General features: G+C 36.6%; 1 protein-coding gene across 2 annotated transcripts in view; it reads left to right on the top strand.

Moving 5' to 3' along the window:
* The first annotated feature begins 1,643 nt into the window (after nt 1-1,643).
* epb41l3a (erythrocyte membrane protein band 4.1-like 3a) overlaps nt 1,644-16,677 on the top strand; it is a 91,498-nt gene continuing 76,464 nt past the window's right edge. The window contains exon 1 of one of the 2 annotated variants that reach the window (XM_066718501.1): nt 1,644-1,830. The gene's annotated coding sequence lies outside the window, so the exon portion shown is untranslated. Of the gene's footprint in view, nt 1,831-4,222; nt 4,240-16,677 lie in introns of those variants that run through there. The other variant, XM_066718511.1, reaches the window with a different exon arrangement.

Here is a 16,677-nt window from a genome sequence, read left to right as displayed (position 1 = left end):
ATGAAGTCGACTGGTTATACTTGAGCTAATTTAGGATTGCTAGTGGACATATCCAACCAAGCTATTTCAGTTTTTATTTTTAGTACATTTTCAAAAACATTCTAGAATATCGTTGTCACTTGGAAGTTGTGGGATAGAATGTGTAGACAAATGAGAAAAAAATAAAAAGAATGCATTTTCGTTCCAGGCTATAACGAAATAACGATTTGTATTTTTTGCCATTGGCAAACTAGAAGCTGCCACACAAACACAGACACTAATTGACTTACACTGAAACAGTGACAAATGGTGTAGTGATAATGCAAGCATAGCAGAGTTTACTATATAGACCAAAAATGACCCTGCGACACTTTTGTTTTAATATAATTTATTTTCATGATATTGTCCAAAATTGTTTTGATTTGAGATTTGATTTGATAAAATCCATTACATAATTTGTGTGAGAGAACCTTAAGTGCTGAGAACCTTAACAGTTGGCTTCTAGACAAGTTGCACATCACAAACCAAACAGAACAACTAAATAAGAAAATATGCATAACCATAACAAGAAGTGCTTTTGTATGGGCTGCTTGGGATGGCATTGGAAATGTAGAATCAGAGTATTGATTGAGATTACCTCATTGAGAGACATAAGAAAAGAGTGGGGGGAAGTGGTGCAGCTAAGCAAATCTCAATACTGGAAGTTGATGGGTGTCTTGTGGCTACCTGGGATAGAAGGAATTACTGATCGGTGCTCATAGACGGCTTATTTTGAGTCGCCCCATGACAGCATATTAAATTATATACTTTCCATATTGTGTTTAATTAAACAAGATAGCATCTGTGACTAGAACAGATGGTTACCTGTGGCTTTACTTTGGCACCACCATTATTATTGCGGGTGGTCACACATTGTGTCAACTGAGATATTAGTCACAGTAAATGCAAAATACCATTTTTTTTTTAATATGGAATGTAAATAAAAAGTGGATACATGGAGATACATATGTATTTTTAAAGAAGTGTAATTTTTTTCAACTTGTAAACTATTCTGTTGTATTTCGTGGGACAAAAAGACTTTTCATGCATACATATGCCAAGAAAACGTGTAGCTTGGGGCAAGGTGTGAAGTTCAGTGGTCAATAAATGTATTCAATGTTGTAATCAGAGCACAGGGTACCGCACTGACAGGCCGAGGAGCGCGGCTTGTCTAAAGCATTCCCCGCAGCAGTGCTTCCTGGAGGGCTGCAAATCTGTTGACCTAATGGTTTCTTCTTCCCCTGTCAAGGTTAAAAAAGAAATCCAATAGTATGCACAAATAATGCAGCTTAATCATCATAAACTATGAGCACGCAAACATTAGCCAATGTTGCCCAATCCCACTCTGCATTCTCCTTACCATTTCTTTTTTAATGACAGTTTAAAGGTCCTATTGGCCGCGACATACCCAGATATGGACACAGGCCTGGCCTCTGGGGGGCTGGACTTTCCTGGAAGGGGATGTCTGGCAGGGCGTGTAACCAATGGCGTGCGGTATTGGGCGTGTCTGCATTGTGTAATAACCAATGGCGTGCAGAGGAGGGCGTGTCTTCCGTGGCTGGAAACCAATGGGGTGCGGCGATGGGCGGGGCATGGCTCCCAGGTTGGGTTGCAGGCAGACGTGCTTTTCCACAATGAAAGTGGGATGCGGTGCAGGTGTAAACTTCTGCTACTTGTTTTCCTCAAAGTGCTCTCGGAGGAGTCGAGCGCTGTTTGCCGGAGCTCGGTGTTCATGAAAGGCATGTTGTATTGCTGTTGACATTGTCTGGAGGATGAATTAAGGGTTTTCAACACAGAGACGGATATACTCAGGTAAGCGGGTCGCACTGGTCAAACGCTACATTGTTGCGCTGTCTCCTGTCTGCAGTGGCCAAATATGCACCAGGTCGATAGTGCCAGCTGGCTGATCTGTGCGCTGGCGTGCAGATGGGAGTCAGGATTTAGGGCTGATTATATTGACGCTGTACTGCGGTCTGTCGGATTTCGTTGATGTGTTTGATAAGAATGCTTTGTGGGGAAACAAAAGAAAGAAAGCCAAAAAAAAAAAAAGTATAATCTTTAATCAAACTTTTTTGTATCTATTGCCACCGTGTTTCAGAGGGAAGTATCGGCGTTTCTGTCCCCCGTCACAGTTGTGTCATGCAATACGAATTTGAAGTTAATGCATGCAAAATATTGAATACGCAAACAGAAATAAAACTAAACCAACGTGGCGTAATCCAGATGTTTTGAAAGGGTATCAAAGAAATGCAATTCTCATAAAGGTTATGTTTATTTTATACATAAACGTGGATACTTTCAGTATAGCGCGACTGCAGTGCAATGTAGATCCGCAGCTGTGTAGCAGTGCTCAGTCTAGTGGATACAATTATACTATGAATGCTACATGTTCGTACATAATAACTAATACTAATAATAATGTGCATGTTGCTATTTTTGTATTTGTTTAGTAGGGGAGCATGGATTGATACATGCTCTCTTTATTTGGACTGAGCGAGGCGCCGTCGTGCACTGATTTTGTTTTGGTGTAACCGAAAGGTTTCAGTTTTTATTTTACTGAAGCTTCGTTTACAGTTAAAAACAGCGCAGGCAAAACATCCGACATCTGCTTAGTCTTCCTCTTCTGCATGGTGCCAGTTTAGATTGCCAGCTTCACTGCAGCCCTGTGGCATTAACAATGTTGGCACGTCCCCTTAGCTAATGCACTTCATTGATTAGCAATTGGCAAATTTGATACTGGTCTTTGGTCGGTAAAGGATAGATCCGTTACGTGGGAGGGCTAAAAGGGTTTTTCAAATCTGCCCTTTCTTGTGTTGCAGCTGTATGACTTGTATTTACTTAGATTGATGAAGCTGTTGGATTAATTGCAAGCTTCTGGGGTCCCATGAGTGAGGCTACACGAATTCAATGCACAAAATCTTCATTTTGTCACTAACTAAGAAATAAGTTAATTTTGTCTAAGCATTAGGCTGTGTATAAAAATGTATTATTTTTGTTTGCTTTCATTTTTAGTCTTTTCAATGTAATATTAATGTTAGATTATGCAACTATAGCCTACATTAGAGAATATCAATGAGGGGCTCTTCACAATATGTTTAATATGTTGTAAGCCCAGACTTGGCCTTAACGATTGCCCCAATAGTAGCAGACACATGCCATCACCCTTTGATAGATAGCCTTAGGAATTCCTTCCACAGAACGGTTTCAAGGAGAAGGGGATCTCTGTGTTCCCTTCATAATTTGCCCCAACTTTGAGACCTAATGAGATATCATGTTGGTAAATGTGTGGGCCCTTACCTTAACATTTAGCCTACTCAGTGCTACTTATACACTATTGTCTGTGATGTGACAATGTGACAGTACAGTCAAGAAACAAAAAAACGAAAACTAACAACTGTGTGAAGTGTGGCCACCCTATCACACTACTTCCAGGGCAAAGGATGGGCCCAGTGCAACGCAAATCAAAGTATTCTCCCACCCAGCCGCAGTCGGAAACATGACGCGTCATTCCATAAGATGCCTCTTCACTATCCCACACCCCACTTCTCATGGTCTGTGCACCGCTGTATGTGCTGTATCTGTGCCCACTGGCTCATGGGTGACTGCACTGCCTAACGTCACTTGCAGGTTTAAATGGTAGCCTAGATTTTCATGACCTTTGGATTATTATGTGCAGAATGTGATCCTCCTTTTCAAGACATTGCTTAAACTGTAATTGTTTTAAACCTAACCAATTTAAAGTACATTTTATTCTAGTGATTTTAATAAAGTGGTGTTATAGTTTTTATCCACTTCAGACCTTTTTGCCTTCTAATTTTATATGAAACCACTCGACTACAGATTTCATGATCTTTATATAGTTAATTGACTAGGGGGGTCACTAGGCTTTTTTTTAATTCATTTGTGGGGGTGTATTTATTTCAGTTTTCTACCACTTCTCCTAATTTACGTGTCACTTAACAATACGAGTAATAAAGATGAACAATGCAGAATGCACATGACACACTTCTGTAAATGGTCATATTGTTTCTCACTATGTCTGCAACCTACATAGGCTACATTGTATACATGTTAATTTTATACAGAGGTTTGTTCAATATTTGCCTTGTGTTGTTTCTATTTTTCATGTTTCCTTTATTAATCTTAAATGCTATGATGGAATGGCCCTGGTCATACTCCTCACTGGTCTATCACTCCGGACGCTGCCTGTGGATTTCTCTGGTGAGTAAAATGTTTTTCTGAAAAACTTGATGAAAGCTGGACAAATGTTGCACAGGCCTCAGATGGAGTTAAGAGCTGTCACTGTTTTTCAGATGCTGTTGTATTCAGCATAATTGGCTACAGAGTCCTTGTCATATGTAAATAAAGGTGTGAATAATTTAATATACAGCTCTGGAAAAAATTAAGAGACCAGGTTCAGAAATCAGTGTTAAGTGGTCTCTCAATTTTTTCCAGAACTGTATACCAATATAGCTGCTGGAATGTGTTAGACTATGCATTCTGTGCATATATTAGATCATCGTCAATTAAATCTTCAATTCATGTTATATTTTCCTTGTAAATTCCATTTGTTGATTTATGCAGTAAAGTCCAAATTGCTGTTGAGAGCTTTAACTGTAGGGCTTAAAACTTTAGTAAATAATTGATGTATAAATTAAAGCAGTGATTCTCCTAAACCATGTATGGGAGAGTAGTTTACCAAACAACAAACGTTATAAACGTAAAAGTTATAGGCAAGAAACAAATCATAAACTGTATTTTATTTGAAAGTCGATCGAACTTAGCTGTTTTGTATTCCCTTAAACCCATATGATTAACATTATGCATTTTTTGGTGAGACGAGGAAGTATAGGCCTATATTATATGTATATATAAAATAACAGATAGGTGAATAGATGTAATTGAAATTCAGACAAAAATAAATCAATCTTTGGTAATCTATGCTGTACCCTTGTGTAGTGGAGATTATGGGACCTATTAGAGTAAAAGAGAACTGTGGAAAATAATGTCTTATTTATAAATCCATACATTTGACAAAAGGACGTTGTTGTTCTGAGTGGAGTTTCTAAGACCCAGTGATATATTCACAATGTACTGCATATGGAATGTACAACAACAGTAATGAAAAACTTGTATGTAGCTAGATAAGCACTTTTGTCAAGGGCCATCTGTGCTACATTAATGATTAAGGCCAGCGTTTTCCGCTCCACTTCATGATTTCTTGATATGTCTGTATTATCTGGTTTCTACAGCAGAGTTGCATGTACTTTAGCACTTCTCTTATACTTCAGCATCAGGTATCTGTAAAAGGTTGAGTTTTTGTTTTTGTTTTGCTGAGACAGACCAGCATGCATCCACATAAAAGCAGTTACCCGATGACTCTGTAAACTGGGAAATATAGGGGCTGAGCATTTCTATTTATTTTATTTTATATGGTGAATACATTGTTCAAATCTATCGGTTAATTCATTCTGTAATACTAAATGTATTTCCTGAAATTAATATCCTAGCTGTTTTGTCCGTGTCATTGCGTGAAGGGGTTCTTACAGTAATCATGGTGCTCTTATGGTCAGGACCAAGCTGTGGTCCCATCTGTTTGATGGCTGTGGTTATGCATCTCCCAGCAGTTGATCAAAATGAACTGTGCTTTGACCCAGCTGTCCTGGACGTCTCCCGTGAGAATCCCTCGTACTCTTTTCCGGCATTTGGAACAGGACTTCTTTGTATCATCATGTATTCTATAACCTCCTGTTTGGGAATGTGCTGAGCAGATTTCTAAAGACGGTTAGGATGAAGGTTGTTGCTGAAAAATAATCTACATCACAGGGGTTTAACGTCAAGAATGACAGAGATGACGGCTGATTTAAAATAAGTTTCATCCATTCAAAATAGCTCCTTTTAGCCCTATCAAAAGGAAAGCAGGTGTGCAAATAAAACATTTCAAGTATATGTTTAGCTGGGACTGGTGTTTTTTCAAATGTTGGTTTAGTTTGTATTTTTATAAAGGGAAGGAAACTGTACAAGAAACCTCATTGACTGCCAAATGAAATGGAGATGCATGGTGCAGTGACCCAAATGAGGCACACTGGGTTTTCCTTTTTTGTTTTGAAGTCCTCTTATTCTGTCATTTTAAAAGCATATTGATTTTCTTCTAAGATGGAGATGCAGATGCAAGCTTAATGCAGAGGTTAGGGATAGGATTGTAAAGGTCTAAAGAGCCATTTTGGAGCATTCCAGCTGGGTTTGGATCTAAAGCTTTGTGTTTAGGATTCTGTTTGTTTTAACCTAATCTTTTCTACAGCTGTTGATCAGCTACGGAAACCTACCTGTTGGTCAGAACTACACTTATGACGGGGAAGTGGATGGTTAAAATGTATTTTCTGTTTTTTGTGTGTGTGTGTGTGTGTGAGAGTTATTGCTGTGGAGTAAAAATAGACATTACATTATTTCTTCCTACTTGTCATACGTTGTAATATGTTCATTAGCTATTTATCTAGAAAGCTTTTCTGCTGCTGTCTTACAAAAAGAAAGGCAGCTAAACAAATTGTCTAAGAAAAAAAATGAAACAAATCCCTTTCAATGTCCATTAAACCTGGGAACAATATAGAGAATGGAACCTGAAACCTCACAGATGAGTCAGAAATCCAATTTATTTCAACTTACATTCTGTAATGTAATCACTGCAATACCTTTAAACATGAGAGAGTACCACCATAAATTTAAGTGCTTCAGTTTTGGCTTGGCCTCATTGTTGCCAAAAAATAATCTCTTCTTAATCCCTTAATGCTGTGTATTACGTAAAGCTTGATTTCTTCAAAACCTTTGACAACATTCAAAATAGGACGTTAATAAAACAAACTTAATTCTAATTTAAGTCTAATAATAAAAAAAAGTATTTAAACAATAAAATATTTGCCTTGTACTTAGTTCAGAGAATCCACCATAATGAGTTTCTTGTGTATAATAATTAATATAAGTGCTCTAATTTTATTAGAGGAAGAAGCAGAGAACTGTAGGGTAGAATGTTAAACATTACCATTTCAGATTTTATATTTATTTTATTCATGTATTTATTGCCAGTGTGAAACAAATATTGACTTTGTATCTTCCAAATGTCTAAAGGCCTGGAATAATTTAAGTATATTCAGATGGATTTGTTTTAATTGATCATACGTTTTCTGTAGTATATAAGTATATAATTAAGCATATTTAATTTGAATTACTTTAGGCTGTGTTGCTGACAAGCCTAATTTGTAAGAAAAATGGCCCTGCACATAGTATCATTCAGAATTATTCTCGAGGCAATGTAAAAAATAATATCAGTATGCTCACATTGTAAGTGAAAAAGAAATATTTTTGTAATCTCTTTCAGTTAGAGATCTGTTGTAGTTTTGTTTTTATCTTTTTTTTTTTTTGTATTTGGACCTAGTGTAGTAGATGTAGTTTGTGGCGGTGGGGAATCTTTGAAACTAGCTTTCTAATCCCAAATTGGTACTGGGACAAATATTTGAATGATATTACGTCAAGGATATTGCTCTAGCTCCCATTAAGGCAACTTTTGTCTGGAACATGATCTCAGCAGAGAAAAAGAAGAATGGTTATTGATCCATAAAAATCAATTGTATATTCCTTATTCCAGTAAGCTATAAAGTGTTCCATTACTGTCATGACTCAGGATCACTGGTTGTGTTGTTTTCTCCTGCTTATTAACCTTAAATAAATCAAATGGAGGTGGTTTAGCAGTGGACCATTATTGACGTTGGTATTTCCTTGCTTTGCTTGTATGTGATTTAAGCCACCGAACAGCCATCAAAAAATGAAGCCCAAGCACTATCTGGGTTAAAACGCAAGGCAATGAAATTAGTATGAGGTAGAAGGGAAGAAACATTTGTCTGTGTGTTTTAATCACGAATCTACTGGTATGGGGATGATGAGTTTCAAATAAACTTTCTTTAATGCAAAATAAATCGATAACAGTAAAAAAAAAAAAAAAAAAAAAGAATTTCTGAATGACGCAGGAATAGCACCAGAATGCATTTGTGAAAAGAACATAAATTGAATTGCATTGCATTGCAATGTTTCTGTTAAGTGACAAAATATCCATATTGTGAAACAACAAGGTCAGAACAGCACTTTTATTGTCGCATTAGTCATTTTTATGGCAAGAAGGCATGCAATACATGTCAACGGTGTATAAGTGGGTATTAAAAAAACAGGTACAGAACATTAATTCAGTTACATTGGCTGGGGGGGCTATGATGTGAAGTTTCATTGAAAACCAAAAGGTAGGGAGCTATTGGATCTAATGGCATACAGCAACACAGTCAACCAACAACCCAGAAATAGTACGGATATACGTGACAGTGGACCCCTGGTTTGTGAGACTGTTGGTCACACTATGTGACAAAATGAAAGTGCAACACAACTGGAATAATGAGAAACAAGGGTCATGCGTAGATCAAATCGGAAAGCTTGTTTACCACATGCCATAGCAATCATGAATTGTGGTTAATTTTCTCAGTCACAGTTCATGTAAGAGAATATTAGCTTCCTGCTGCAATTAGTTGTGATTTGAGTTCCAAAAAGGTGGTATGAGGCAGCATCACTGTGACTCGAAGAAGTGATCTCCACATTCAGGGTTGTGTCACGGCTGCGTACTGTCAGCACTACATCAACTGTCATTAAGGACCTTTTCTTGCTGTCTTGTTGGTGGTTTCCTCTTCCAAATTGAAAAAATTCCTTCATGGGAGCAGTATTTCCACCTTACCTTTCTCAGCAGGGTTTCCCTATTTTAACAAGTTTGGGACATCCTTATTAAATGTCTCCTGAAGTATTTCCTGAAGATTTGGGTTTTCAACCAAGGATGATCCAAGATCCCTCAGGTGAAAGTGGGCTCAGTCATTTGTACTTACTACTTTAGTGCTTAATAGGTACAGGGAGCGAACGTATTATTCATGGTGTTTTCTTGTTCCACTACATTACCACCTTGAAACTGGGAGTGCTTCTTAAGTTGTCTCCAAATGTTTTCACCTTTTGTTGCCTTAAATGACCTGGAATTAAAATGCATTAAAATAGTTTTTTCGTTTAGCTACATATCCTACACCACAACTTCCAAGTGAGCAATCACCTTCAAAATCACACACCAAGTTAAGTGGCATCCATCTGAGTTAAAGTGTAGTGATTCACATGATAAATTCAGCAGTTCCTGTAGGTTCCCTCTGCTGGGTAGCGCATTTCAAAGCAGCAACTCAACCATGAGCACCAAGGAGCCTTCAAAATAAAGGCACAGGTCAGGGGATGGGTATAAAAAAGATCAAAGGCCTTGAATATCCCTTGGAGCTCGGCCAAGAAGATTGTAAATAAGTGGAAGGTGTATGGCAGCACCAAGACCCTGCCTAGATTAGGCCATCCTTCAAAACTGGATGACCAAGCAAGAAGGAGACTGATCAGAGAGACTACCAAGGGATGTTTCTCATCGGGTAGGGACAGGGACACTTGTCAGGATAGGGTACAAGAAAAGTCCACAAGAAAAACTAAGGAAGAAAAAGGTAAATATCCTTGAGTGGCCCCAGGCAGATCCTTTCTATAGGCACTGTTTATATATACACACGGGCATAGCCTATATACTTTTGCAAAATTAACTGGATATCCCCAACTTTTTGTGAGTAGTGCATTAGAGAGTCTGAAAAAGGGAAGTGAGTATTTGTGTGAAATATTTGAAACTTCTGCATGTACATTTGTACATAGATTCCTGTAATTTATACTGAGATATTAGATATAACTCTTTCAAAACAAGAACCATTTTTTAGTACCTAAAACATACTTATACTTAATCTGAGAATAAATGTTGTACAATAATGCAAGTATATACACAACAAAAGATAACTATATCCAATTTCATGAATAATAACTAATATAATTGAAATGTTTGGCCTATTTAATCAAATCATACTACTCAAAGCTTGCTTTCATAAGGAAATCCACTATTAGATGAAATAGTTGCCGTTACTGATCTCACAACATAGAGTAAAGCACAAGGGGTTTTCTAATCCAACAGATTATTATAGCCAGAGATCCCCTGAATTCTCAATTTTATGTCAGCCAAAAATTGACAGATGGCAATCCCTATTTATTTGAAATGGATTACTAGCATATTCCAGGAAGTGTAACACTACAACGATTTGGTAGAAGAGGACAGCGTTGGTATAAGCTTCGTCATGCTGGTCTTTCAGACTGGGTTCAAAAGTGAACCAGATAGAGGAGTTCCTTTTGTTTGGTAGGAATTGCTCAAGATCCAGGGATGTGGTGCTCAAAGGTTGAAGCAATGCACAATAGTTTTCTACTGTCAGCAGTATTGCTGTTTTTTTTCTGAAGACGTAAAGTAAAATCTGTAGAAAGTTTATTGCTGAATGACTAGGTGGTGGCAATTAAGGTCTGTCAGCAGAAACGTTCAACAATTGGGTAAGATTCTGAGTTCAGTGTGCATTTTGCCCTTCATGTCTTCTGGGCAGACAAGCTGTTAGACATGTGAAAATAGTGCATTGGTAGCAAAACGTCTAAGCACTGAGATAACACACTGGTTTTATCTGGTATTACAGAATGATAACTATGCCGTGTGTTGTTATCTTACAGTTTTGCTTTATCACTTAAGAGTGGTTTTGTGAGTTTTGCGGACCTTCTCTCCATTTGAAGAGGTGGTGCTTGTATATTGACTGTGTTATCTGAAGTTATTTATAGCGGAGTCTGTTCCCCATCTCTGACTGTGCTTTCATGAAAATCTTTTCAGGGGAGCATTGCTCGGCTTATTTAAACATATTCTGAGATTTATTTTGCACTTAATTTCTTACTGTACTTAGTAATCTAGTATAACTTTTTTTTTAAGCATTCTTGTCATTAAATTGAAATAATGCATCTCTATTATGACCTTCGTTTTACATTAATAAACTGCAATACTTTTGTCTCATTCTGAATAAGTATATTCACAAATCAGCTGATTTTATATAAGATAAGTTAGAGCTATTAAAACCTAAAGATTTCAAGTATTCATATGAGATCTCGCACACCTCAGACTGCTTTGTGAGACAGAAACAGACATTAGAGTGGAGTTGTGGCACCATTGTTTTCATGTGACTGCAGATGCTACTTTCCACTAGGATGATTTCAAGAAGACTTCAAGCAAATTACTCACCTGTCCCATTTTCTGGGTTTATCTGTGTGACAGCCAATGCATGAGATCAAACCGTGGAAGCTCATTTTAGCTCTAAAACATTAAGTGGATGTAGGATATTTTCTAAAATGTGAAGCACAGTTTGCTTCCAAATGGGAAGTTCAGAGAGGTGTTTTTCGTCCCCCTTTATACCGTATTTGATAACTGTTAAATGTATATATTATAAATAAGAGTAAAAAGTGATTCAGTGCTGTCTGTGTTTATGACTTTATTTGACAATTAAGAATTAAAATGGTAAATGTGCCAATTAGTGTGCAATCTGTACATTACTATGTGCATGGAAATAAAATGTATGAGAGAGTCTTTTGTTATAGTGGAGAAAATAAGAAAAGCAGGTAAAACAAACAGAATTTAAGTTAAAGAAATGGGGATGAGCAATTAACATTTTGTGAACTCATGTCTGAAATATTTTTTTTTAAAAGGGACATGGGATCAGAGGCTCAGTCGGGTTTTAAAGTTAAATCAAATCAGCGTGTTTTATGCTTGATAGCTTTTGATGTGTTTATATAAGACACAGATCAGGTCTGAATGAGTGTGATAAGTCTGAAAAGTCATAGAAATAGCACCTAATCAAAAACCAACCATGTATTGTAAAGGTATTCTGGGTGGAACCAATTAAAAAATAAAGCATGCCAGGTTTCTCATTTGTTTAAACATCACCTTTTTGTTAATGCATTCTTGTTTAGAAACTCAATTTCAAACGATTAATTGGTATGCAAATGAGTCCTTCTCCACCTGGCTCTTAGAGCGTGTCTTAATCAGTCTAGATTATTGGGAAGTACTACATGTCACTTCCTCCCGCTGACAGCACGATGTCCAGATGTAGAAAGAGAGAGGAAATGACACATCATAGCAAGTTCTCTTTTCTTTTCAAGACATTCCAAGGGATGCATCTTTTATTTGTGCATTTTTTTATATGGCACAGTTTCCTCTTCAGCAGGTTCGTAGATTGACGAGAGTTGGGTTGACTGTGATTCAGCCTTTAGATTTGACTTGTGAATTAAGAACAGTCAAAGCACTCGTAAGTAATTAATATGCAGCATTGTGATATGAAGATAAATTAAATTGAAACTCACTTATGAAGGTGAAGTGTGGAAGTCTTTTGACAATATGGCCCTATGTGCTTTACTACTAAAATAAGCAATGCAGTACTGAAATGCGGACCTAGGGAAAGTGAAATTGCAAACATTGTTTAGAGCTGGAAAACAATTAAAATTCAGCTTTATCAGGGAGCACCTCATAAGGCCACTGTGATAATTTTCCTTTGTCGTTACAAAATAAATGCTGTAGTGTGCCATTTCACGTAAAAATAAAAAATTGACTGAAAATAAACTTGGCTTATTGTTTTATATTTGAACAGTTTAAAAAAAAATTAGCTTGATACAAATGTCCGGTTTTATCAGGGAGATAAAGTACAATACTGTTGTAGGACTGATAGCACTGCCAGAAGCTTTCATGTTGAGTCAAGTGTCAAGGCAAGATACTGTTTTGCTGTGTGAAATTATTATACTCTGTGACCTTCAAATACTTCCATTGAGGTTTAATCTTGTTGTGCTTTCCATGGAGAAAGACCATAAAGACTTCAGAAGAAGATACTAAGAGCCAGGCTTCCTGTTGTACATGAGGCATTGGCACTTTGACTCCACCTACTAATGTCTCAGATTAAACGGCTCCATCAGGTTTCTCTGCATGCCCTTGTTGAGCCTCGGGACGTTGCAGAAATAAAAGAAAATGACTGATTCGTAATGGTGTATTTCCAGGAAAGCAAATAACATTCAGTGTTTTGAATAGATATTCAACCACATATTTTGTGGTATAACAGGAAATTAAATAGAGCACATGTATACAGTGATGGTGAAGATTTTTAATCCACTATAACTATTTTCCAGCTGCTCAAATACCCAGATAAAATATGTGCAACTTGTGCAACAGAAACAAATTGACAAACTCCTCTATTGCAAACAAAAAGCGCTAGTCTTGATCTTGTGCTCATGCTGTTGATGAAAGCACTTGTTGCACACACAGGCAGTGTCTCAGATCAGGATGTCTAAATCGGGGCAGGTCAGTCATTTCTGTGTAGTTCATCCAGCTGGAGGATCTTGGGTGCCTCTGAAATGATGATTTATGAGTAATTAGGGAGTGTTGCCTGTGCCTCTGAATTCAAAGGTTTCAGAAGTACTGCCCTCTGGTGGCTGAGAGGGAAATAATTACTCAGCCACATAGATGCCTGTGATTGAAGAATAACTTTTCTACTTTGCATGTATCTAAATATATTAACAGTATTGTATTACAATCAGTAATACCTTTTAATAGTAATGATGTTCAGGCAGTGTACTACAGAAAGGCTTTGTGCTGCTACATGCAATGCAAATGTAGGCCTATATACTGTAATTAAACAGAAGAATGTGTAGTTTGGGTGGAAAATCTAGGTTGAACAATACAGCACTTGAGAATGTCTTTCCATATAGGCCTATATTTTGAAAGTCTTGACATGGTGATGCCTTTGTGAAAACTAACAGTAAATTATTGAATAAGGCTACAGTAGTGAGATGATTTGTGTTTCGGATGAATGGAGAAATCATTTTAGGATGAATGACCGAGTGCAGTGTCATGCTGTAAGACATGACACTGCACATTTCTTACGCTAAAGGTTGTTGAAGAGTGTTGAGAATACCTGGGAAAATTACGGTTTTATAGTATTGCAGTATTTCTGACTTTCTGCTTTGAAATAGTCAACTATTACACAGTCATTCAAAATAAAGGAAAGCAAATAAAACTGAGAAAATCATCAGTCGTTACAAATGTGATGAATTAAAGATGTAAAGAACAGCTCTAGGCTAAATTCTAATTATATTTTGTCGAGGCATACACTAGCCTAATCCTGAACTGCAGCTCCTGGCTTTCTTTTTTTAGCCCAAGACTAATGTAATTTAGATGACATGATAATGGTACTGTATATCCTCAGAACAGAGGAGACCGTTCATGTTGCCCTGAAGGTTAGCTGTTTCGAAAGCTGTTGAATCTCTGTTCGTTAGTATCAAGTGTTATAGAGTGCAATGTAGGTATCAGGCTGATTTTAATTGTAGCCACGCTATTAATTCATTTCGATATTACTATCCAAAGTACTGTACTTATCTCTAAGTTGACATCATGCACAAAAAATAGAATATTAAGCAAAACTGATTTAATTAAGACCATTACTGTGTGAATGGGGAATCAGCAAGGTTGTCCTCTATAAAACACAGATTTAAAAAGTCTGTGGTCTTCTTGGATTTCCAGATACATGTAATTAAATGAAGTCTAATTGATTTTGCTTTTTAAAGACACCATTATCAAGGATGACTACTGCTTTTAATGTTGATTCTTTATTCTCTAGCTATTATTAATTAACCATCAAATTGCTGTAATATTTCACTATATAAGCTGGTCTATAAGGGATTCCCTCCCCTTTTACCCTGAATAATTGCTTTTAAAAGTTCTGCTGATTACCTTCAGTGTAGGAAGTGATTTAATGTTTTCCAAGTATATGTGTAGGCCTATGTCTTGTGAAACATCACAATCAAGCAAACATTTAAAAGTAATTGGGTTAAGTAGTGATGTACCCTTACTTCAGTCACATTTGTAACATAAATATTTAAATAATTTTCTCCATTGGTGGTTAATTTAATAGGACAGAATTTAAACCTCTGTTTTTAAGCATGTGTGCTCAGTTACTAAACAGTACTGTCAGTTATTCAGTTGAATACTCTCCAAGGCCTATATCATTAATCTGGTCTTACATGACACAAGATAAGCAAGATAAAGGCTGCACTGTACTATTCTGTATAATGAGCATCTACCCAGGAGCAGTATTGTAAAATAAAAAATAAAACGCCCACATGCTCTGAAAACGAAACCTTTTTAAGCAGGAAGAAAATAATTATTCTACTTCTAATATTTTTGTTTTGTTTTGTTTGCTGGCACATGAAAAGATTAAAAAAAAAAAAAATCAAATCTGATCGTTCTGGCCTATCACCATCACAACCCTTGAAGAACATTAAAAAACCGGTAGAAAACAGAAGGACTATAATGAGGACCACACATCTAGTTTCCTCCTCCGTGTCATCATAACTAATATCAATAAATAGTATAAAGAAATTATGATATCGATAAAGAAAGTCCTCAAAACAGGCAGGCTGAGATTCTTAATAGTGGAAAACAAATCACTGGCAATAATGTACAACAGATTAGGGGCACAAAGCCAGAGTTTGATTGTTTCGATAGGTTTAATTATGTTCTTAATTTCCCTATTTTGAACCAATACTAAACACTTCAAATGTCACAAAATGTAATCATGGAGATCTGTATGGATATTGTATGTAGACCAGCTGAAAATTCCCTTTTCACACAATTAAATCCCTTGCTAGTTTTGTTCTCAAAAACCTCCCTTGCTCATAGTTGATCTTGATATACAGAGAATATTGTCTTTTGATATGAAGATTAATACTGACATTCAATGGGGGAATATGTATAATTTTAAACCAACCTTGTTTTCATTCTAATTGCAGTTTTTGTGTTCTGTAACTTGGAAACATCTGGGGGAAAGTAAGAGGCCCACGTGACTGTAGTAGAAATGTGATGGAAAACCATTGCAAAAAGTAATCGCTGTCTATTGAGCTATTAAATCTTATAAACTAAAGGCAGAAAATCTGGGTGGATTGTAAAATTAAGTGTAGACCATGCACATTAATGGTACTGTGAAAGGGAAGCTTTGGCAGAAACTTAAGGATGAGAATGTGGATATCAGTCTTGACTGCGGTCTCTTGAAGTTGCACTATTATGGTTCATGAGTATTTATTTATTCTAATATGCTTTGCTTCTCTAAAACCACCGAGGGCAATATCTGCTTAGTGTTGGTATAGCAAGGAGTGGGAGTCATCACTGTGGAAAAATCGGTGACCTATATTTTTTGGTTTACATTTGTTGTGTGTACATTTGTTGCATTGAAAACCCCAGCATGCAGCATAAATGATCCAGCGATCTGAAATCTTATTTATAACAGTCAATTTGACTATAAGCAAAACAATTATAATCTTTACTGTTTGGAATATTGTGTTTTAATTGTGTGTCTTCTGACTTAATATTTGACATGCATAATTTATCATGCAACTCCTAGTTCCCATAAAGAATGTTCTAAATCATAGTCAGGTTAAATGTCGTATAAAGACAAATATCGTGGAAAATGATGGTAGTCTTGAAAGTTCAGTAGTGTGTCAGTGGACATTTGAAATGGACACAACAGTAGAAATTATAAACCATTTCAAGAAAAACCCTGTACAGCAATCAGTGACTACTAATGCTTTAATGCAATTGTTTCTCAAATCTCACAAATCAGTTTACTATATGCAAGGTATCATTGTAAGACCTTTAAATATAAAATATATGTTCTTATC

Source organism: Amia ocellicauda, chromosome 2, assembly GCF_036373705.1.
Source record: "Amia ocellicauda isolate fAmiCal2 chromosome 2, fAmiCal2.hap1, whole genome shotgun sequence".
NCBI classification, from domain to species: Eukaryota; Metazoa; Chordata; class Actinopteri; order Amiiformes; family Amiidae; genus Amia; species Amia ocellicauda.
Note: the sequence above shows the minus strand (reverse complement) of the source record. Positions and strands in the feature narration are given on the sequence as shown.